The sequence below is a fragment of the Callorhinus ursinus genome, unplaced genomic scaffold (assembly GCF_003265705.2).
Source record: "Callorhinus ursinus isolate GAN/ISIS: 27379988/994484 unplaced genomic scaffold, GSC_fseal_2.0 scaffold24, whole genome shotgun sequence".
Lineage (NCBI taxonomy): Eukaryota > Metazoa > Chordata > Mammalia > Carnivora > Otariidae > Callorhinus > Callorhinus ursinus.
The window spans coordinates 28,292,281-28,314,990 of NW_027397086.1; the positions used below are offsets into that span (position 1 = coordinate 28,292,281).

The window sequence follows — 22,710 nt, forward strand, 5'->3', positions numbered from 1 at the left end:
AGAATATTAAAAAATGAATACTACTGGGCAACAAAAATGAGAAACTACTCATATACACAATGACATGAAAAAGAAACTAAAACCCCCAAAACACCAAAAAATGCTATACTAAGTGAAAGAAGTATACAAAAGAGCAAATATTTTGTGGTTCCATTTATATGAAGTTCAAAAACAAGCAAAACTAGTTTGTACCGTGGTTGCCTCTAGGGGAGTTTGGGCTGGGGTTGACAGGGAAAGAACAAAGGGAACTTCTTGGGTTAACAGTAATATTCTATAACTTGATAGGGGTTGGGATTCACAGGTACACATTTGTTAGATTCATCAACTATCACAATATTTTTGCATTTCACTCTACATAAATTTTATCTCAAAAAGAACTGCAAACAAATATTAAGCTCTAGTTAATGATGTGTATGCCAAAGTATTTTGGGGGAAGTGTTCTGATATTGCAAATTACTTTGAAATGCATTAAAAAATAAGATAGAGGGGGGTTAGGAAGATGGCGGCAGAGTAGGAGGACCCTAGTCCCACCTTGTCCCACAAATACAACTAGATGACTATCAAATCATCCTAAAAACCCCAGAAATTGACCTGAAGACTGGCAGAACAAACTCCACAACTAAAGGTAGAGAAGAGGCCACATCGAAGAAAGTAGGAAGTTTGGAGATGATTTTGGGAGAGAAACAGATCATGGCTGCTGCAGAAGGGAGCCATGGTCATGGAGAAGGGTGAGAGATAGACTAACGCATAGGGGAACACAGAGAAAATGATTCCCCATAGCAATTGCTTGGAAGGTGAGAGGTGCCAAATTTTGTGACTTCTGGCGACCAGGAGGGCTTAAAGCCTGGAGGTAAGGAATAATATAGCAGAGAAAAAGGGTACAATAAAGAAAATGAGAAACATACTTGATGGAATGAACAGCAGAATGGAAGAAGCAGAGGAACAAATTAGTGACCTAGAACACAGAGTTATGGAAAGTAATCAAACTGAACAAAAGAGAGAAAAAAAAGAGTAATTCAAAACAAGAATAGACTTAGGGAACTCAGTGACTCCATCAAATGTAGGAACATTTGTATTATAGGAGGCCCAGAAAAAGAGAGAGAAAATGGGGCAGAAAATTTATTTGACGAAATAATAGCTGAGAACCTCTGATATCTGGAGAAGGAAACAGGAGATCTGTGCCTCCAGATCTAGGAGGCACAGAAAAGTCCCATCAGAGTTGATAAAAGCAGATCCTCACCAAGACATATTCTAATTAAATTGGCAAAATATAGTGATCAAAAAAATTTTAGAGGCACCTAGGTGGCTCAGTTGGTTAGGCACCCAACTCGATCTCAGCTCAGGTCTTGATCTCAGGGTGTAGAGCCTACTTAAAAAAAAGAAAAGAAAAGAAAATTTTAAAACAGCAAGACAAAAGAAGATAGTAACTTACAAGGGAAAACAAAAAAGGCTAGCAGGAGATTTTTCAGCAGAAACTTTCCAAGCCAGAAGAGAGGGGAATGATACATTCAAAGGGCTGAATGGGAAAAATCTGCAGCCAAGAATACTCTATCCAGCAAGACTATCATTCAGAATAGAAGGAGAGATAAAGAGTTTCCCAGACAAACAAAAACTACAGGAGTTCATGATCACTAAACCAGCCCTGCAAAAAATATTAAAGGGGATTCTTTGAGTGGAAAGGAAAGACAAAAAATGACAGTATGAATATAGGAAACACAATGGCAATAAAAATGAACATTTCTGTAAAATATCAGTCGAGGAACCCCCAAAATAAAAGGATGTAAAATGTAACAAAATATACCTAAATGTGGGGAGAAGTAAAGAATAGGTTCAAACTTAAACGACCATCAACTTAATGTAGACTATTATATGTAAAAGAGCTTATATACAAACCTAATGGTAACCATATATCAAAATCCACTAATAAGTGTGCAGAGAATAAAGAGAAAGAAATCCAAATATATCACTAAAGAAAATCAGCAAACCATGAAAGACAGGAAAGTATCAGAGAAAATCTTCAAAAATAACTACAAAACAAATAATAAAATGACAATTAATACATATCCACCAGTAATTACTTTGAATGTAAATGGACTAAAAACTCCACTCAAAAGACATAGAGTGACAGAGTGGATAAAAAAAAAAAAAATGACCCATCTGTATGCTGCCTACAAGAGACTCATTTTAGACCTAAAGAAATCTGTAGATTGGAAGTGAGGAGATGGAGAAACATTTATCATGCAAGTGGATGTCAAAAGAAAGCTGGAGAGGCAATACTTAGTAATATTTATATTGAACAAAGTAGACTTAAAAACAAAGACTGCAACAAGAAACAAAGAAGAACACTATGGTAATAAAGGGGACAATCCAACAAGAAGATATAAAAATTGTAAAATATTTATGCACCCAGCATAGGAGCACCCGAATACATAAAACAGTTAGTAATAAGCATAAAGGAACTAATCAAATAATAATACAATAATAGTAGGGGACTTTAAAATCCCATTTACATCAATGGACAGATCATCTAAACAGAAAATCAGCAAGGAAACAGTGGCTTTGAATGACACACAGGACCAGATGAATTTAACAGATATATTCAGAACATTCCATCCTAAAACAGCAGACTACATATTCTTTTCAAGTGCACATGGAACATTCTCCAGAATAGATCACATATTAGCCCACCAAACAAGCCTGAACAGATTCGAGAAGACTGAAGTCATACCATGCATATTTTCTGATGACAACATTATGAAAGTACAAGTCAAGAAAAAATCTGGAAAGACCACAAGTACATGGAGGTAAATAACATGCTATTAAACAATGAATGAGTCAGCCAGTAAATAAAAGAAGAAATAAAAAAGTACATGGAAACAAATGAAAATGAAAACACAATGGTCTAAAACTTTGGGATGCAGCAAAAGTGGTTTTAAGAGGGAAGTTTATAGCAATATAGGCCTAGCTCAAGAAGCAAGAAAAATACCAAATAAACAACATAACCTTACACCCAAAGGAGCTACAAAATGAACAACAAACAAAACCTAAAACCAGCAGAAGGAAGGAAATAATAAATATTAGAGCAGAAATAAATGATGTACAAACTAGACAACAACAACAACAACAAAACAATAGAAAAGATGAATGAAACCAGGAGCTGGTTTTTTGAAAAAAAAAATGAAATTGATACACCTATAGCCAGACTTATCAAAAAGAAAAGTACTCAAATAAATAAAATCACAAAATGAGAGAACAGAAATACAATCAATAGCATAGAAATACAATTGTAAGAGAATATTATGAAAAACTGTATTGGACAATGTAGAAGAAATGGATAAATTCCTAGAAACATACAAATTACCAAAACTGAAACAGGAAGAAATAGAAAACTTTAACATACTGATAACCAGCAAAGAAATTGAATCAGCTGCAGTACCTGGGTGGCTCAGTTGGTTAGGCGTCTGCCTTTGGCTCTGGTTGAGATCCTGGGGTCCTGGGATTCAGCCCCACGACAGGATCCCTGCTCAACAGGGAGCCTGCTTCTCCTTCTCCCTCTGCCACTCACCCTCCTTGTGCTCTCTCTCTCTCTCAAATAAATAAATAAAACATTAAAAAAATAAATTGAATCAGTAATCAAAAAACTCCCAACAAACAAAAGTCCAGGATTGAATGCCTTCACAGGTGAATTCTACCAAACATTTAAAGAAGAGTTAATACCTATTCTTCTCAAACTATTCCAAAAAATAGAAAGGAAGGAAAACTTCCAAATTCATTTTATGAGGCTAGCATTACCCTGATACCAAAATGAGATAGACACCACCAAAACGCTCCTGGGTGGCTTGGTTGTTTAAGCATCTGCCTTCAGCTCACATCATGATTCCAGGGTCCTGGGATTGAGCCCCGCATTGGGCTTCCTGCTTGGTGAGGGGCCTGCTTTTCCCTCTCCCTCTGACACTCCCCCTGCTTGTGCTTGTCCTCTCTCTCTCCCTGTCAAATAAATAAAATATTAAAAAAAAAAAGACACTAAAAAAGAACTACAGGCCAATATCCCTGATGAACACTGATGCAAAAATTCTCAACAAAATGCTAGCAAATCTAATCCAACAATACATTTAAAAAAATCATTCACCATAATCAAGAGGGATTTATTCCTGCATTGCAAATGTGGCTCAGTATGTGCAAATCAATCAACATGATACATCACATCAATAAGAGAAAGGACAAGAACCGTATGATTATTTCAATAGATGAAGAAAAAGCATTTGACAAAGTACAACATCCATTCATGATAAAAACACTCAACAAAGTAGGTTTTGAGGGAACATACCTCAAATAATAAAGGCCATATATGAAAAATCCACAGCTAACATCATCCTTAATGGGGAAAAACTGAGAGGTTTCCCCATAAGATCAGAAACAAGACAAGGATGTCCACTCTCACCACTTTTATTCAGCACAGTACTAGAAGTCCTAGCCACAGCAATCAAACAAGAAGAAGAAATAAAAGGCATCCAAATTGGTAAGGAAGAAGTAAAAGTTTCACTATTTGCAGATGACATGATACTATATATAGAAAACCCTAAAGGCTCCACCAAAAAGCTACTAGAACTGATAAATGAATTCAGTAAAATCACAGGATACAAAATCAATATACAGAAATCTATTGCATTTCTATACACTAATAATGAAGCACCAGAAAGAGAAATTAAGAAAACAATCCCATTTACAATTACACCAAAAATAATAAGATGCCTAGGAATATAACCAAAGAGGTGGAAGACCTATACTGTGAAAAATTGAAAACACTGATGAAAGAAACTGAAGATGACACAAAGAAATGGAAAGATATTCTATGATCATGGAGAGGAAGAACAAATACTGTTAAAATGTCTATAGAACCCAAAGCAATCTACACATTTAATGCAATCCCTATAAAAATACCAACAGCATTTGTCACAGAATTAGAATAAATAATTCTAAAATTTGTATAGAACCACAAAAGACCCCAACTAGCAAAAGCAATCTTGAAAAAGAAAAGCAAAGCTGGAGACATCACAATTCCAGACTTCAAGATGTACTACAAAGTTGTAGTTATCAAAACAGAGTGGTACCAGCACAAGAATAGGCACATAGATCAATGGAACAGAATAGAAAACCCAGAAATAAACCCATAACTATATGATCAATTAATCTTCAACAAAGCAGGAGAGAATATCCAATGGGAAAAAGACAGTCCTTTCAACAAGTCGTGTTGGGAAAACTGGACAGCAACATGCAAAAGAAACTGGGAAGATATTTGCAAATGACATATCCAATAAAAGGTTAGTATCCAAAATATATAAAGGACTTATTCTGCTCAATACCAAAAAACAACAAAAAAACCCCCAAATAATCCAGTTAAAGAATGGGCAGAAGACATGCACAGACATTTCTCCAAAGAAGACATCCAGATGGCCAACAGATACATGAAAAGATGTTCATCATCACTTACCATCAGGGACATGCAAATCAAAACTAAAATGAGATATCACCTCACACCTGTCAGAATGGCTGAAATCAACAGCACAAGAAACAATAGGTGTTGGCGAGGATGTGGAGAAAAAGGAACCCTCATGCACTGTAGGTAGAAAAGCAAACTGGTGGAGCCACTGTGGAAAACAGTATAGAGGTTCCTCAAAAATTTAAAAATAGAACTACCTTATGATTCAGCAATCACACTACTGGATATTTACCCAAAGAATACAAAACACTAATTCAAAGGGATACATGCACCTCTATATTCATAGCAGCATTATTCACAATAGCCAAATTATGGAAGCAGCCCAAGCGTCCATCAGTTAATGAATGGATACAGAAGAAGTGGCATATATATACATATATATGCATATGGCTGTATATATGTTTATGGCTGAATAATATTGCATTGTGTATATATGTATATATATTAATAAACTATAAAAAGGAATAAAATCTTGCCATTTGCAATAACATGGGTAGAGCTAGAGACTATAACAAGTGAAATAAGTAAATCAGAGAAAGACAAATACCATATGATCTCACTCATATATGGAATTTAAGAAACAAAACAAATGAGCAAAGGCCAAAAAAAGAGAGAGAGAGAGACAAATCAGGAAACAGACTCAACTGTAGAAAACAAACTGATGGTTACAGAGGGGAGGTGGGTGGGAGAATGGGTTTAATAGGTGATGGGGATTAAGGAGTGCACTTGTGATGAGCTCTGGGTGATGTATAGAATTGTTGAATCACTGAATTTTACACCTGAAACTAATATAACACTGTATGTTAACTGGAATTGACATAAAAACTTTAAAATGAAAAAAAATAAGATAGATTGATGGATGGGTAGATGGATGCAAAGATGGGTAGATATGTGATAAAGCAACCATGGCAAAATGTTAATTATAAAATCCAGTAGGTATGTGTATGGATGTTCACTGTAGAGTTTTTTCAACTTTTCTCTATGGTTGAAAGTTTTCATGCTAAGATATTGGAAAAAATAAATAGCAAAATGGAAAAAAGAGGACATCGAATATATTAATGAGAACTGATTATATATTACTAAATGGATTATATACACTTCATTAAACAACCAGCTTAAACATAAATGTGTTACCACCACATAATAAATTACAAATAATATTTAGGACTGCCTCAAACATTGCTGATTTTAAAGAGTGATTATTATCTCAGAAATATATTTTTTTAAAGATTTGTTTATTTGAGAGATAGACATAGAGAGCATGGGGTGGGGGCAAAGGGAGAGGGAGAGAAAGAATCTCAAGCAGACTCGCTTTTGAGCACAGAGGGATGCGGGGCTCGATCTCACAATCCTGAGATCACCACCTGCTCCGAAACCAAGAGTCTGGTGCTTAACCGACTGTTCCACCCAGGTGCCCACTGAGAAATATTTTTATATAAAAATACTATGTGTTCATTAATACATATAAATTCATTTAGTTTTAGAAATTAAATAATCCTCTAACAAATGTGTTTTGAATCCTGAAGCATGTGCTGTCCATGGTCTGTTTGCTCTCAGATCCATTCCTTGGCTTTTCCCCTGATTTACTCTGTGTCACAATGGGGCTGACCTGGCAGGATCTTTTCTCAGGCACCTCTGTCAGCTGGGTTACAGCATGGGAGGCAGAGACAGGACAAGAGCAAGAAAAAAGGAGAGCCCAGGGGGTTTCTCCTCTTCTGGGACATGGTCAGCATCTTCAGCAGTAGCTACAGTCTTCTCTGTGACTTTAGTTCTCATCAGCCATGCCTGCCATGGTCTCTGATTTTCCCAGGGACCCTAAACTCTGGGGACCCATATCACTACCTCCTTCTTTTGTCCCTCCAGCCTAGAGGTGGTAGTGGCTTCTTGTTGGGAAGCTCTTGAGTTGCTTCACTGTGCTTTTTGACTTAGGGGCTCTTCTGTTACTTGTATAAAGAATTCTCTGCATTGAATTCTTTCTCCTTTAATACTTAGAATGGTCCTGTTTTCCTGATTGATCCCTGCCTGAAATATGTAATCTTCATAGAGAGGGATCATGGATGGAATGTTTTTGGTTTTTTTAAACTGAGGATGGCTACTTCCTGAAAGAAGGTAACAAAGAATGAGAAACAGAAGTTTGCCTGGGAATTGTGGGCAGGAGGAAGAGTCTGAGCTTTCTTGGCTCTGAAATGAACAGGGACTTCCAGACCACAGAATGCAATGGAAACAAAGAAGTATATACATAGTATATGCGTGGTATGTACAAAGTGTATACATACATTTATTGCAGTTCTGACCACTATGGTAATACGGTTCCTTTAACTGGGATGGAGTGCAGCATATTGAGATCCATCAAACCGGTTCCTTTAACTGGGATGGAGTGCAGCATATTGAGATCCATCAAAGGCTCACAGCTAGAGCCTGTGAGTGGGACTCCCTACCCTGTTTGCTTGTTCTTTCTACTGTGTTCTTTCTCTTTCCAATGTTGTTTCCACTGTCTCATTCTGATAAAGAGATTTGATGCACAGGGACTGATAAAGGTGTGGAAGTGGACATGTCGGTATTATGCTGGATGTGTAAAATGCTCATTTTCTGGAGTGGTTGATCTGATCAAGGAAATAAATGATATAAAGCAGCAGTCCAGTAGGGCTTGCTGGAAATTCTCTCAAAATGGAGGTGGTGAAGAGGACAGGTTCTGTAGCCAGACTGCCTGGTTCCAGCCTTGGTACTGCTGGCTTTCGTGTATCCTTAGGTAAGTTAGCTCTCTGCCTTATTTTCTTCATGCCTAAAATGAGTGTAATCACGGTACCTACTTCATAGGGTTTTTGTGAAAATAGAATGACTTAGAACATGTAAAGCCTTTAGCACAGCTCTGGATCCTCAGTGAATGTAACCATCACCATTATTATGAAGGGCATCAGAAGCTTCACTGCAGCCTAGGAGGAAGTAATCAGCAAATGTCTGTAACAGGGGTGGCAGGAAATGATGGCCACAGGCATGTCATAACTTCAGGGACTTTGAAGGGAGGGAAGCCATAATTGCCAGTCTATGATGTAGGAAATGTGCCTCCCTTCATGGGACCTCTGTGGTAATGACCGTCTTCAGCGCTGATAGAGTTCATGCTCCCTTTTCCACTTGAGAAACAGTTCACTTGGAGGTGTAGTTACTCCTTACTAGATTTTGGTCAGTTTGTTTGTTTTTTGTTTGTCCCCCTTACTAGATTTTGGAGACCCCCTTAGCTGGGAGGGCAGTCCTAATCTGGTTCTAGATCCCTTTCTCAGATTATAATTTTACAGTAAATACATATCTTTTTTTTTTTATTGTGGTCACCCACATTCAAATTCACTTCCTATGTTTTTGGAATCTCGTTTGAGATTTGGGGAGAAGCAGAGTTCACCCCAAAGTTGAAGCCAAAAAGTCAGTGTTTGTTTTCTTCCTTACAGCTTGAGTTTAGGCTGGCTAGCTTCAGTTGTAATAGAGTCTCCTGCCTAAGAACTGGAATGTGGTGAGTTACCTAAAGAAGCAGGGTCAGTTTAGAATTTCTTGTGGTGGTGGATGGTGCCCGTGGCATCCAGCATCCAGCTGTGGTTGTGTCTGCACTTTTAGCAGAGTTCCCTAAGCTGCAGGTGGTGCCCATCCAACATTCAGTGGTGATGGCTTAGCACCTAACCAGGCTCTTCCCAGCATGTGCCTTTGGCAGTAGTTCTGATTACCTATATTTTCCTGGCTTCTGCTAATATTTTGAGCCTACTTCTTCAGTCTTTGTGTTGATTCTATGAATTGTCCAGTAGCTTTTAATCAATTCATTTTTTCTTAGTAATTAGCCAGGGTTGGCTTTATTGTTTGCAACCTGAAACTCTGCCCAGTGCACTGTTTTTTTGTGACCACTGATCCTGTTCTACTACTACTACTACTACTACTACCACCACTACTACTACTACCACCACCACCACCACCACCACTACTACTACTACTGCCACCACCACCACCACCACTACTACTACTACCACTACTACTACCACCACCACTACTACTACTACCACTACTACTACCACTACTACTACCACCACTACTACTATGGCTGCCTGTTTATGTCAGAGCCAATGTATCCATTGTAGAAAAGTCTGACCTTTATCTCTTACAGTCCTTTAAGCCTCAATTTTTGAAGCACAGGCTTTGTGTACCCAGACACAGGAAGTTGCTGTAAGACTACAATATGCATTATTTCTATCCAACTCATTTCAATTTACCAAACACCTAATGAACATTGTATAAGGCAATGAATGGTCAGGCTTTGGAGACACAAAGTCAAGGAAGGCATAGTTCCTCCTGCTTGTATTTAGAATTAGAGCTGCTTAATTTGTTATATCATGGTGTGATTCAGGCAAACCAATTCAGCCACGCCCAAAGGGGAAAAATGAATGGGTAGGATTAAGGTTGGGGAAGGCAATATAACATGGTGGTTAAAATATATTTTTTAATTAATTAATTAAATTAATTTTTAATTCCAATATAATTAACATACAGTGTTATATTAATTTCAGGTGTACAATTCAACAATTCTACACATTACTCAGTGCTCATGACCATAAGTGTACCCTTAATCCCCTTCACCTATTTCACCCATCCCCCACCTACCTTTCCCCTGGTAACCATCAGTTTGTTCTCTATATTTAGGAGTCTGGGTTTTTTTGTTTGTTTGTTCCTTTTTTCTTTTTATTATTATTTATTTTTAATTAAAATTTATTTTAATAATTATTTTAATAATTTTAATTAAAATTTATTAACGTATAATGTATTATTTGTATGTTTCCTTTTTTCTTTGTTCATTTATTTTGTTTCTTAAATTCCACATATGAGTGAAATCAGATGGTATTTGTCTTTCTCTGGCTTATTTCATTTAGCATTATACCATCTAGATCCATTCATGTTGTTGCAATTGGCAAGATTTCATTCTTTTTCATGACTGAGTAATATATATATATATTATATATATAAATAAATATCACATCTTTTTTTTTTTTTTTTGAGAGAGAGAGAGCGTGAGCAGTGGGGGGAAGGGAAGAGGGAGAGATCAAGAGGGAGAGAGAGAATCTGGCAGAGGGCACAGGGCTCAATCTCATGACTCTGAGATCATGACCTGAGCTGAAATCTAAGAGTCAGATGCTTAACCAACTGAGCCACCCAGGCGCCCCTGTACCACATGTTCTTTATCCATTCATTTACTGATGGACACTTGGGCTGCTTCCATATTTTGGCTATTGTAAATAATGCTGCAACAAACATAGAGGTGCACATATCTTTTCAAATTAGTGTTTTCATATTCTTTGGGTAAATCTCAGTAGTAGAATTACTGGATCGTATGTTAATTCTATTTTTAATTTTTTGAGGAACTTCCAAAGTGTGTTTGACAGTGGCTGCACCAGTTTGCATTCCCACCAACAGTGCATGAGGGTTCTTTTTTCTCTATATCCTCACCAACTCTTGTTGTTTCTTGTGTTTTTGATTTTAGTCATTCTGACAGGTGTGAGGTGATATCTCATTGTGGCTTATTTCTATTTTTCTGATGATTAATGATACTGAGTATCTTTTCGTGTGCCTATTGGCCATCTGGATGTCTTCAGTGGAGAAATTTCTATTCATGTTTTCTGCACCCCCCTTTTTTTGGGGAGTAGGCTCCATGCCCAGTGTGGAGCCCAACCTGGGGCTTCAACTCATGACCCTGAGATCAAGACCTGAGTGGAGATCAAGATGTCAGACACTCGACTGACTGAGCCACCCAGGTGACCTGCCTTCTACCCGTTTTTAATTGGATTATTTGGGTTTTTTTTTTTTGGTGTTGAGTAGTATAAGTTCTTTATATATTTTGGACACTAACACCTTATCAGATACATCATTTGAAAATATCTTCTCCCATTCAGTAGATGGTCTTTAGTTTTATTGGTTGTTTCCTTTGCTGTTTCTTTTGTAGAAGCTTTGTTTTCTTTTGCTTTTTATTTTGATGTAGTCCTAATAGTGTATTTTTGCTTTTGTTTCCATTGCCTCTGGAGACATATCTAGAAAAATGTTGCTATAACTGATTTCAAAGAAACTATTGCCTGTGCTCTCTTGTAAAAATTTTTATGGTTTCAGTCTCACATTTAGGTCTTTAACCCATTTTGAATATATTTTTGTATATGGTTTTAGAAAGTGGTCCAGTTGAGTTTATTTTTGTTATGGTGTTAGAAAGTGGTCCAGTTTCATTCTTTTGCATGTAGCTGTCCAGTGTTCCCCACACCATTTGTTGAAGAGACTTTTTCTCATTGTATATTTTTGCTTCCTTTGTCATAGATTAATTGACCATATGATCATGGGTTTATTTCTGGGCTCTCTATTCTCTTTTATTGATCTATGTATCTATTTTTGTTCTAGTACATACTGTTTTGATTACTACCGCTTTGCAGTATATCTTGAAATCCAGGATTGTGTTTTGTTCTTCTTTTTCAAGATTGCTTTGGCTAGTTGGGGTCTTTCATGGTTCCATACAAATTTTAGGATTATTTGTTCTAATTCTGTGAAAAATGCTATTGGTATTTTGGTGTAGATTGCTTTGAGTTCTATAGATATTTTAACAGTATTTTTTTCTTCCTATCCATGATCATAGAATGTCTTTCCATTTCTTTGTGTTATCTTCAATCTCTTTCATCAATGTTTTATAGTTTTCAGAGTCTTTCACCTCCTTGGTTAAGTTTATTATTAGGTATTTTATTATTTTTGGTGTAATTGTAAATGGGATTGTTTTCTTAATTTCTCTGTCTGGTGCTTCATTATTAGTATATAGAAATGCAACAGATTTCTGTATATTGATTTTGTATCCCACAACTTTACTGAATTCATTTATCAGTTCTAGTAGCTTTTTGGTGGAGCCTTTAGGGTTTTCTTTTTTTTTTTTAATGGCAAGAATATTTAGACTATTTTTTTGTTTTAAATTTTATTTTATTATGTTATGTTATTCACCATATAGGGTTTTCTATATATAGTATCATGTCATCTGCAAATAGTGAAAGTTTTACTTCTTCCTTACCAATTTGGATGCCTTTTATTTCTTCTTCTTGTTTGATTGCTGTGGCTAGGACTTCCAGTACTATGCTGAATAAAAGTGGTGAGAGTGGACATCCTTGTCTTGTTTCTGATCTTATGGGGAAACCTCTCAGTTTTTCCCCATTAAGGATGATGTTAGCTGTGGGTTTTTCAGATATGGCCTTTATTATTTGAGGTATGTTCCCTCAAAACCTACTTTGTTGAGTGTTTTTATCATGAATGGATGTTGTGCTTTGTCAAATGTTTTTTCTGCATCTTTTGAAATGATCATATGGTTTTTATCATTTTTCTTGTTAATGTGGTGTTTCAAATTGATTGATTTGCACATATTGAGCCACACTTGCAACGCAGGAATAAATCCCACTTGATTGTGGTAAATGAGTTTTTTAGTGTATTGTGAGATTCAGTTTGTTAATATTTTGTTGAGGATTTTTGCATCTATGTTCATCAGAGATATTGGCCTGTAGTTCTCTTTTTTTAGTTGTGACTTTATCTTGTTTTGGTATCAGGGTAATGCTAGCCTCATAAAATGAATTTGGAAACTTTCTTTCTTCTTCTATTTTTGGGGATAATTTGAGAAGAATAGGTCTTATCTCTTCTTTAAATGTTTGGTAGAATTCACCTGTGAAGTCATCTGGTCCTGGACTTTTGTTTGTTGGGAGTTTTTTGATCACCGATTCAATGTCATTGCTGGTAATCAGTTTGTTCAAATTGTTTATTCTTCTGGATTCAGTTTTGGAGGGTTATATGTTTCTCGGAATTTATCCATTTCTTCTAGGTTGTCCAATTTGTTGGCATATAGTTTTTCATAATATTCTCTTAAAATCCTTTTTATTTCTGTGGTGTCAGTTGTTATTTCTCCTCTCTCATTTCTGATTTTATTTGAGCCCACTTGCTTGCTTCCTTCCTTCCTTTTTCTTTTCTTTCTTTCTTTCTTTCTTTCTTTCTTTCTTTCTTTCTTTCTTTCGTGAGTCTGGCTAAACGTTTATCAATTTTGTTGATTTTTTTCAAAGAATCAGCTCCTGTTTTCATTGACCCCTTTTACTGTTTCTTTAGTTTCTATTTTGTTTATTTCTGCTCTAATCTGTATTATTTCCTTTCTTCTACTGGTTTTGGGTTTGTTTGTTCTTTTTGTAGCTCCTTTAGGTATAAGGTTAGGATTATTTAGGTGTAAGGGTCTTTGAGATTTTTCTTGCTTGTGGAAGTAGGCCTGTATTGCTATAAGCTGTTGCTTTTGTTGCATCCCAGGGATTTTGGACCTTTGAGTTTTCATTTTCATTCGTCTCCATGTATTTTTTTTTCTCTTTGATTTCTTGGTTGATCCATTCATTGTTTAGTAGCATGTTATTTAACCTCCATATATTTTTTAAAAAAGATTTTATTTATTTATTGAGAAAGAGAGCACATGAGCAGTGGAGAAGGGCAGAGGGAGAGGGAGAAGAGACCCTATTGAGCAGAGAGCCGACATGGGGCTCGATTCCAGGGCCCTCAGATCATGACCTGAGCCAAAGACAGATGCTTAACTGACTGAGATACCCAGGTGCCCCAGCCTCCATGTATTTGTGTTCTTTCCAGATTTTTTCTGTGGTTGATTTCTAGTTTCATAATGGTGTGATTGGAGAAGATACATGGTATGAATTCAATCTTTTTGAGTTTGTTGAGACTTGTTTTTTGGCCTAACGTGATCTATTCTGGAGAATGTTCCATGTGTACTTGAAAAGAATGTATATACTACTGTTGTAGGATGGAATGATCTCGCTATATCTGTTAGATCCATCTGGTGCAATGTGTCATTCAAAGCCACTCTTTCCTTGTTGATTTTCTGTTTGAATGATCTATGCATTGATGTAAGACGGTGTTAAAGTCCCCTACTCTTTTTGTATTTCTATCAATTACTTCCTTCATGTTTGGTAATAGGTGCTTTATGTATTTGGGTTCTCCCATGTTGGGTGCATATTTACAATTGTTATCTCTTCTTGTTGGATTGTTCTCTTTTATGATTATGTAGTGTCTTTCTTTTGTCTCTTCTTATATTCTTTGTTTTAAAATCTATTTTGTCCAATATAAATATTGCTACCTTGGCTTTGTATACATTTCTATTTCCATATACATTTCCTTTCCCAGATTTGGGAAGTTTTCAGCTATTATTTCTTCAAATACATTTTCTCCACCCCCCCTCCTTTCTCTTTCTTGGATCCCTATAATGTGAATGTTTTTACATTTGATGGTGTTGCTGAATTCCCTTAATCTATTCTTTTTTTTTTTATTAATCTTTTTTCTTTCTCCTGTTCAGCTGCATTGTTTTCCATTACTCTGTTCTTCAGGTTGCTGATCCATTTTTCTGCTTCCTGTAGTCTACTATTTATTCCCTTTAGTGTATTTTTGATTTCCACTATTGAGTTCTTCATCTCTGATTTTTTTTTTCAGAGAGAGAGAGAGGATGCAAGTGGGGGGAGGTGCAGAGGGAGAGGGAGAGAGAGAATCTCAAGCAGACTCCCCACTGAGCATGGAGCCCGACAATCCTGAGATCATGACCTGAACCAAAACCAAGAGTCAGACTCTTAACTGACTGAGCCACCCAGTCACCCCTGATCGGTTCTTTTTTATGTTTTCTTTCTTTTTGTTAAGGGTCTCACTGAGGTCCTCCACTCTTCTCAAGTCCAGTGGTTATCTTTATGACCATTACTTTAAATTCCCTATCAGGCATATTACTTACCTCTGTTTCCTTTAGCTTTCTTGCTGTGATTTTGTCCTGTTCTTTCATTTGGAACATTTTCCTCTGTCTCCTCATTTTGTCTAACTCTCTGTGTCTGTTTTATGTGTTAGGAAAGTCAGATACATCTCCTGCTTTTGCAAGTAGTGGCCTTATGGAGAAGAGGTCCTTTGGTGCCCTGTAGTGCAATGTCCCCTGTTCACCAGAACCTGGAGCTTCAGGGATGTCGTCTATGTGTGGTACATGCACCCTACCATTGTGGCTGAGCTGCATCTGCCTTCAGTCCAGTGTTCTGCAATGGCTCTCATTGCCTGTTATGGACAGTGTTTGGTCCTTGGGTTGTTAGTGGGCATCTGGGTCCACCCTGGGCTTGAGTTGGGTCAGACCAGGTGTTTTCCAGAACTGTGGTTGCACCAACCTGCAGGGTGCTCTCACTGTGTTGTCCCATGGGAGAGTTTTGTTGGTGGGTGGGGCCTGTTGTCAGACTAGATGTCTGCTTCCGGCCCACTGCTGGAGCTACAGTCAAACTGGTGTGAGTGGTTATCTTCCCCTCATTTTGGAGTGGTGGTGGCTCCTGCTGGGGCTACTTGCACACTGCCATACTTGTGGAACCACTTTGGATGGGCTCCTGCCAAGGGCATACTGGATGGGGACATCTGCAGGAGAGCACAGGAAACAGGCTACATGAGGTTAGCAAGGTTTGTACAGGTCTGCTGTGGGAGACCTGGTGTTGCTTTGGAAAACTGCTGAGGGCAGTTTGGATAAAACCTTGATATGGAAGTCTGACCAGTCACAGTTCATATCCAGGTTCTTATCTGTGGTGTGAAAAGGACAAATTTTTAATCTATCTAAACCTCAGTCTATTTATCTATAAAGTGGGGATAATACTACTTCCATATTCATATTAGTTTGAAGTTTAAATGAGTTATGAATTTGAGATAAAAATTTATTATGAATTTAATGGATATAAATTGATTAGCACAATGCTTGGCACATGATGAAGTGCTTGGTAAAATGGTAGCCACATGTACATACTGGAATAGACTGCCCAGAGAGATTATGGAATTCCTAGGTTAAGTACAACTCTCAAGAGCCTGAACTTTGCCTTGATAGTCTATCTTAGTTCCATAGTTTCCTTGACCATGAATACCTCTTTTTTTTTTCTTTTTCCAGTCCAGTTCTATTATATCATTCTTTTTTAAAAAAATTTATTTATTTATTTATCTGAGAGAGAGAGAGAGAGAGAGAGAGAAAGCATGAGTGGAGGGGAGGGACAGAGGGAGAGGGAAAAGCAGACTCCCTGCTTATCATGGAGCCTGATGCAGGGCTCCATCCCAAGACGTTGAGATCATGATCTGAGCCTAAGTCAGATGCTTAACTGAACCAACAGGCACTGCCTGTTATAATAATCTTAACACCAGTGTCAGAAATGTTTGTTTTCTTCCAGCATGGATAAATCGCAGTTTTTAATAGAAATAGATGAATTTCTTGCCTGGTTTCCTCTACTTGATGCTCTTTAGTAGTATTTTAGTAGAATTTTTGGCTGCAGTATCACATTGAGGCAGTACCCTTCAGGGAATTTCTGTGTCCTTTTCTGGGTAGGTGTGGTGTCCTGATAGAGGTTTGAGAGTAGCTTTATCTCCTCAGTTGCATAATTATGTACTTTACATACACTGAAACCTCTTTGCCCCTTTCCTGCTCACTCATTGACATTTGCCACTATTTGATATACTAGACCTGACTTGTATGTTTCAAAAGATATTTATGATGCATGAACCTCCCTTCTGGCATTTTTCCCCCAGAAGACCAAGGAAAGTGATTCATTTACCCAGTTTGCTATCTGATCTTTTGATAAGTGTACCTTTTTTTGTTATTCAGGTTCTTCAGCCCAGTATTTTTTTAATGTGTTATAAAAAGTGTTTTATTGCCTTTGGAGTCATTTTCAAAGTATTTCTCAAATTATATTTGGTCTAGTTTTCAGTTTTATAGTTAACGGGCTATGTTTGTTAGCTTCCTTGTTTTCCTTATATGGACTACTTTTCTATTATTAAAAACTGATTTTTTGTAATTGCTGTTTTGGCCATCAATCAGACAGGTGGGGTTTTTGTTTGCTTGTTTGCTTTTGGAAGAGTTTTAATTAAAAATTTTTGTTTTTTATTATTCCTTTCCCAATGCTATTTATAATTACAATTTTATTTTTGGCTTCTGATGAGATATTTGAAAAAAGTCTCCAGGCTTCTATTTTATTTTCATATTTTCATTCATTTCTCTCCCAACCTGATACCTGCATTTGCTTATGTTGCAACCAGTGGAAATGTTACCAAATGAGGGATGTAGCCTGAAATTCTAGTGCTGGGACAGCTTCAAAGTTACTGTGTGACTTTGGTTAGGTCATTTGACTGCTTGGCTTCCAATTTCCTCATCTGTGAAATGAGGGGAATTTGTTCATTTACTCAACAAGTGTTTATTAGGCAAGTATTAAATTGTAGGCATTGTGCTAGATGCTGGACAATCTGCAGTGAACAAAAAAAGTCAAGGTGCCTCCTCTCATGGGATATATATTCTAGTGCCATTAAATGATATAAACTCCAAGGCTTTTTGGAGTTCATGGCACTGTGTGTGACACTTTCACTTAGTTCCAATTCTCTTTTGAGCAGAATAGAAAAAAAATGCAATATATCTGAAGTTTGTTTTTGGCTTTTGGGGATTCCTTTGGCTTAAAATAAATACCTTACAATTTGTCCTAGAAGGTGTTCCATGGAAACCATTTTGAGATGCTCTTTCTGGAAAGGATTTAGGTCAAAGCTGCATACTACATCCTCTTCTTAAAGTATATCTTAGGACACCTTTAGAAATACATTTCAGAGCTCTGTTTTTTGAAGTACATTAAAAAAAAGGAATTACTGGAATAATTAAGATTGACCTTTATTTAGATTTGAGAGTCAACATCAGTGAAAGAGGAAATGAAAGTTTCTTGGTTGCTGCCAGTATGCTAATACTTATTGAGTTATAAAATTGCATTCAGCTCTAGACTATAAAGCTCTCTATTGGATATCAGTAATAATGATAAATAAGTACAAATAGCAAATTGTGTAAAATTTATTATTTGGTTGACAATCTAGTATGTGACATATATCCTGGAAAAATAATGGACTGATAAACTTTTTTTTTTATTCCAATATAATTAACATGGGCTGGTAAACTTTTAAATTTACTTGCCAATGGATTTTTAGTGTTGCAGGAACTACCACAAGAGAAGTCCTTAAAAGAATATTTAAGCCAAGTCTTCTCTCCTTTTCCCTTCATACCCCTTTTAATTTAAAGTGGGCTATTTGTGGGAATGTTTGATGTCAGGTAGTAAGAAAAGTTTGGAATTATATTGAGGTAATTTTGGAATTATTATCAGAATGGAGCTCTCCGAAAGGATTGTTTATAACAGGTGAAAGCTGTCAGGAAAAATAAAATAGAATGAAAGATGTAAGCAAAGTGACAGAAAATAACTGATGAGTTGGTGGAAAATCCAGAAAACATCTTGCATGAAAATCAAAACATAACAGGGATTTGCTTGATTTTATGGGAAGAGATTAAATAGTAAATATAAATTTTTGCCTGTTTCTCAAATTCTGTCTTATCCAGGATAATAATTCTTATTTCAATTCCGAATGATCACACATAGTTTTTTCTGTTCATGAATTTATATTAAATTTTATCAATATCATGGTTCTAATTTAATTTGTCTCCTTAGATTAATCTTCTAAAACTTCAGGAACAATAATCAGAGTTACTGAAAGGAAGTAGAGTACAGTATTCTGAAAATGTTCATGCATATACCTCATTATACATATACAGAGATAACCATAAAAAAATACAAAGTAGCACCAAAGGAAAAAGGAGGTAAAGAGATATTAAATTTTCAGAGGCGGGCAAGAGTACTTCCAAATTGGAGGAAAAGGGAAAAATTTGTGTGTAAGATTTATACTAGGCTTAAAAGATAGTAAAATCTGGGCACTCAGAGATGTAGGGAACACATCCTAAGTGGAAGGAATAGTAGAGCTATAGAGTGGAAATTATGTTGGCCTAGAGTTAACTGAACTTTGGTTCAATTTTCTCTAATTCCTAGTTTCATCTATAAAAATTGGATAATAACATCAAAACCTTGCTGTGGGGTTGTTGTGAGGGGTGGTCAAATGGACATTTCTAGCTAAGTTTCTGGCAAAGAGTGGATGCTTGGACAAAAACTCTCCCTTCCTTTTTAATGTAACTGTGAAGGACATATGAGGCCAGGCTAAGGAGTTTGGGGGAGCCTTAATCCTGCTTCTACTATTTACTAGCTTCATGATCTTGGGCAAATTATTTAACCTTGCTCAGTCTCAGTTTTCTCATCTCTAAAATAGAGGTAATAATAGTACCAATTTCATAGTTGATGTAAGGAGTAAAAGAGTTAGTTTATGTAAAGGACTTATAAAATATGTGGCACAAAGTATGTCATTGTTAACTATTATTATTATTTTTCATAGGCTCTGAGGAGCAAGTGGAAGTTTTTGAGCCAGGGGATGGAGGAGAGTGAATGACTCAATTTTTTCTTTAGAAAAGTGCAACGTGTTGGTGGTTTACCAATAGGAATTGGGTGGTGAAGAATTAGGGAGATACCCAAAGTGAGGAAGACCAGTTAAGGGATTATTAAACACTCTGGATCAGAGACACTAAGAACCTGATGAATAATGGTGGTAGCAGGAATGGAGAGGGACCACTTAGCCTAGAGACATACTTTTCAAACTTCATTGTATGAATCACTGGGGATCTTATAAAAATGCAGGTTCTGGTTTGGTAGGTTTGAGTGGGGCCTGCGATGTTGCATTTATAACAAGATCCGAAGTGGTACCAATGATGCGGGCCCAAGGAGCACACTGAATAACAAGGAATTTGAAGATAGGATTCAGAGGAGTTGACATTTGATTGGTCATGGGGAGAGGAGACAGAGGGATGGTGAGTTTTCAACAGAAGGAGCTAAATTGGGAAGGAAAACGATGAACTCAGACTGACACGCCAAGCTTGATTTCCTGAAATTGGAGTTTTAGGAGGGAGAATGGTATAATGCCAAAAGGGTAGATTTATTGTCAAAAGACCTGGATTAAATCCTGGCTCCAGCAATTACTAGAAAGATAACCTTGGACATTAGCTCTTCTTCATCTCTAAATGGGAGACCACAGTGACTACTTCAAAGGATTGTTGCAGAGATGAATGGAGAAACTTTGTCATGAAAACTTCTCGCATGGTGGCCAGCACATAGAAGGCACTCACTGAGTAAAAATCGTATTTATAAGCTATGGAATTTATGGACTAATCCAGCTCCTGGCAAGACTGATTTGGGTTTTAACACATACGTTTTTCCTACAATGTACATACTGATACTTCAAATCATACGGTAATTTGGCAGCCTTCTGAACTTTATGTTTTCTAAGTATGCGTTAGCTGACATAATTTCAGGGGACTTGAATGCCAGGATTGGCAGAAGTTCCACCAGAGCTACATCTATCAGAAAACAGCAATTGTCAGATTCTTCCTTTTAAGGCACTTCTCCAGGAATAACTGTCTGAATCAAAGAGGAAAATATCTGGTCAAACTCATTTATAATCATAGTCCAATAATGGTAAATGGCAGGCTGTGGGATAAATCTGTGGACTTTCACTTACATTTCCAACCAGAGGCAGCATTATTGATGATTGAAGAATTAGCTCTTCGGAGCTTATCTACAACCTTGAGTTGGATATTTTAGACTGGTGGAAAGTAAATATTTTTCCCTTAAACTTAATCTGAACTTTCAAAATTGTCCTTGTATCTGTCCCTACACATAACTCAATCAGTGAGATTTTAGGGATACGGTTATACTGAAGTGAGCAACTAAATTTATGATAACAAAGAATTTATAGCACACATTTTATTCTGGAAGTCTTTTTTTTTTTTAAAGGTTTTATTTATTCATTTGAGACACAGAGATACAGAGAGAGAGAGAGAGCATGATCAGGGAGAGAGGCAGAGGGAGAGGGAGAAGCAGGCTCCCCACTGAGCAGGGAGCCCGATGTGGGGCTCGATCCCAGGACCCCGGGATCATGACCTGAGCTAAAGGCAGATGCTTAACCATCTGAGCCACCCCAGCGCCCCCTATTCTGGAAGTCTTAAAAAATAACTATAATATTAACAAACTGCAGTTGTAGTACTTATGTTGCTGGACTATTCAAGAAGAAGTTCTTTTATCTCTTGCTTCACAAAAGAGATCAGAAAGAAAAAAAATTCCAGGCCATATTGTCAAGATATTATCTCAAATATAACAAGAGATCAAGTCATCCAAAGACTCGTTTAGTTACAGTTCTTCTAAAAACAACTTATCCTTTCCAAAAATTAAATTACATAAACTATTCTGGAATATTTTGTGCTCAACCTCAGGGACATCAACCATATGGATTTGGGACTATATCTTCTTTGGTGTCACTTCAGTATGAGGAAATTCAAAATCACTTGCATGGATTGAGTACTAAACAAATCATCTCAATTTCAACTCTGTATCTCTGCATTTTGTTGTCTCCAGTATTCTCCATAGCCAGAATCCATTATTTTCATCAACTCTAAAAAAGTCCAGTCTTTCAAGGCTGAAAGGAGCTCCAGAAGAAAATCTTTGCTGACAGAATTATTTTGATCTTGCTTGAGTAGTTGGCTGAAGTCCTTGCCAATCTATTTACCTTAATTAACTCCACAGGTATGGTTCCCTCAAGATGAACCCTAAGTGTAGTTGACTCTAGGTTCTAAAAGGGAAACTCTCCATCTCCTGAAATTAGAGAACCATTAAGGCTCTTAGAGACTTCGTCCAAATAACATCAAATTTCTTCTTAAATTGAAAGACTTAAGGCTCAATCTAATAGCTTGCTTGCATAAGGAGCTAACCTGCTTTAGGTAACAACTATTTTCTACAGATAATGGCTATGAAAATATTTGTTGAATGAGTCGATACTATTATCTGCTTTATCTCCTCCAAATAATAATTTTGTGAAACTTTTATCTAGACACATTATTTTTTTCTTCCAGAAATTTTCCTTCCTGTTATGTAGGCATCATGCATCCAGTCATCTGAAAGAGAAATCCAGGAGTTTTCCTGGAGTCCTCCCTGCCCACCTCATATCCCCATTCACTTCCTGACACCTGCTGACTTACATCTTACATGTATGCTGTCCCTTTCTCGCTTGGTCCCTCCTGGCACTGTGCTAGCCCAGGCCCTTACATTTCTCTCTGAGCCTTTATAACAGCATCTTAAGGATTTTCTCTGTCTCCAGTTATGGCATCCTCCAATTTACCCTTCAGAATGCCTTCGGAGTGATATATTTAAAATCCAAATTCAATCAGGTAATTTCCTTTCAGTGACTCTCCA

The 22,710-nt window shown here is 36.9% G+C and overlaps 1 long non-coding RNA gene across 1 annotated transcript in view; it reads left to right on the forward strand.

The window, feature by feature from the left end:
- The first annotated feature begins 7,164 nt into the window (after positions 1-7,164).
- The window catches only part of LOC141369940 (uncharacterized), a 96,098-nt gene continuing 80,552 nt past the window's right edge, over positions 7,165-22,710 (forward strand). Inside the window, exons 1-2 of the long non-coding RNA XR_012373543.1 lie at positions 7,165-7,225; positions 7,493-7,753. This is a non-coding gene — a long non-coding RNA (uncharacterized lncRNA). The remainder of the gene's footprint in view (positions 7,226-7,492; positions 7,754-22,710) is intronic.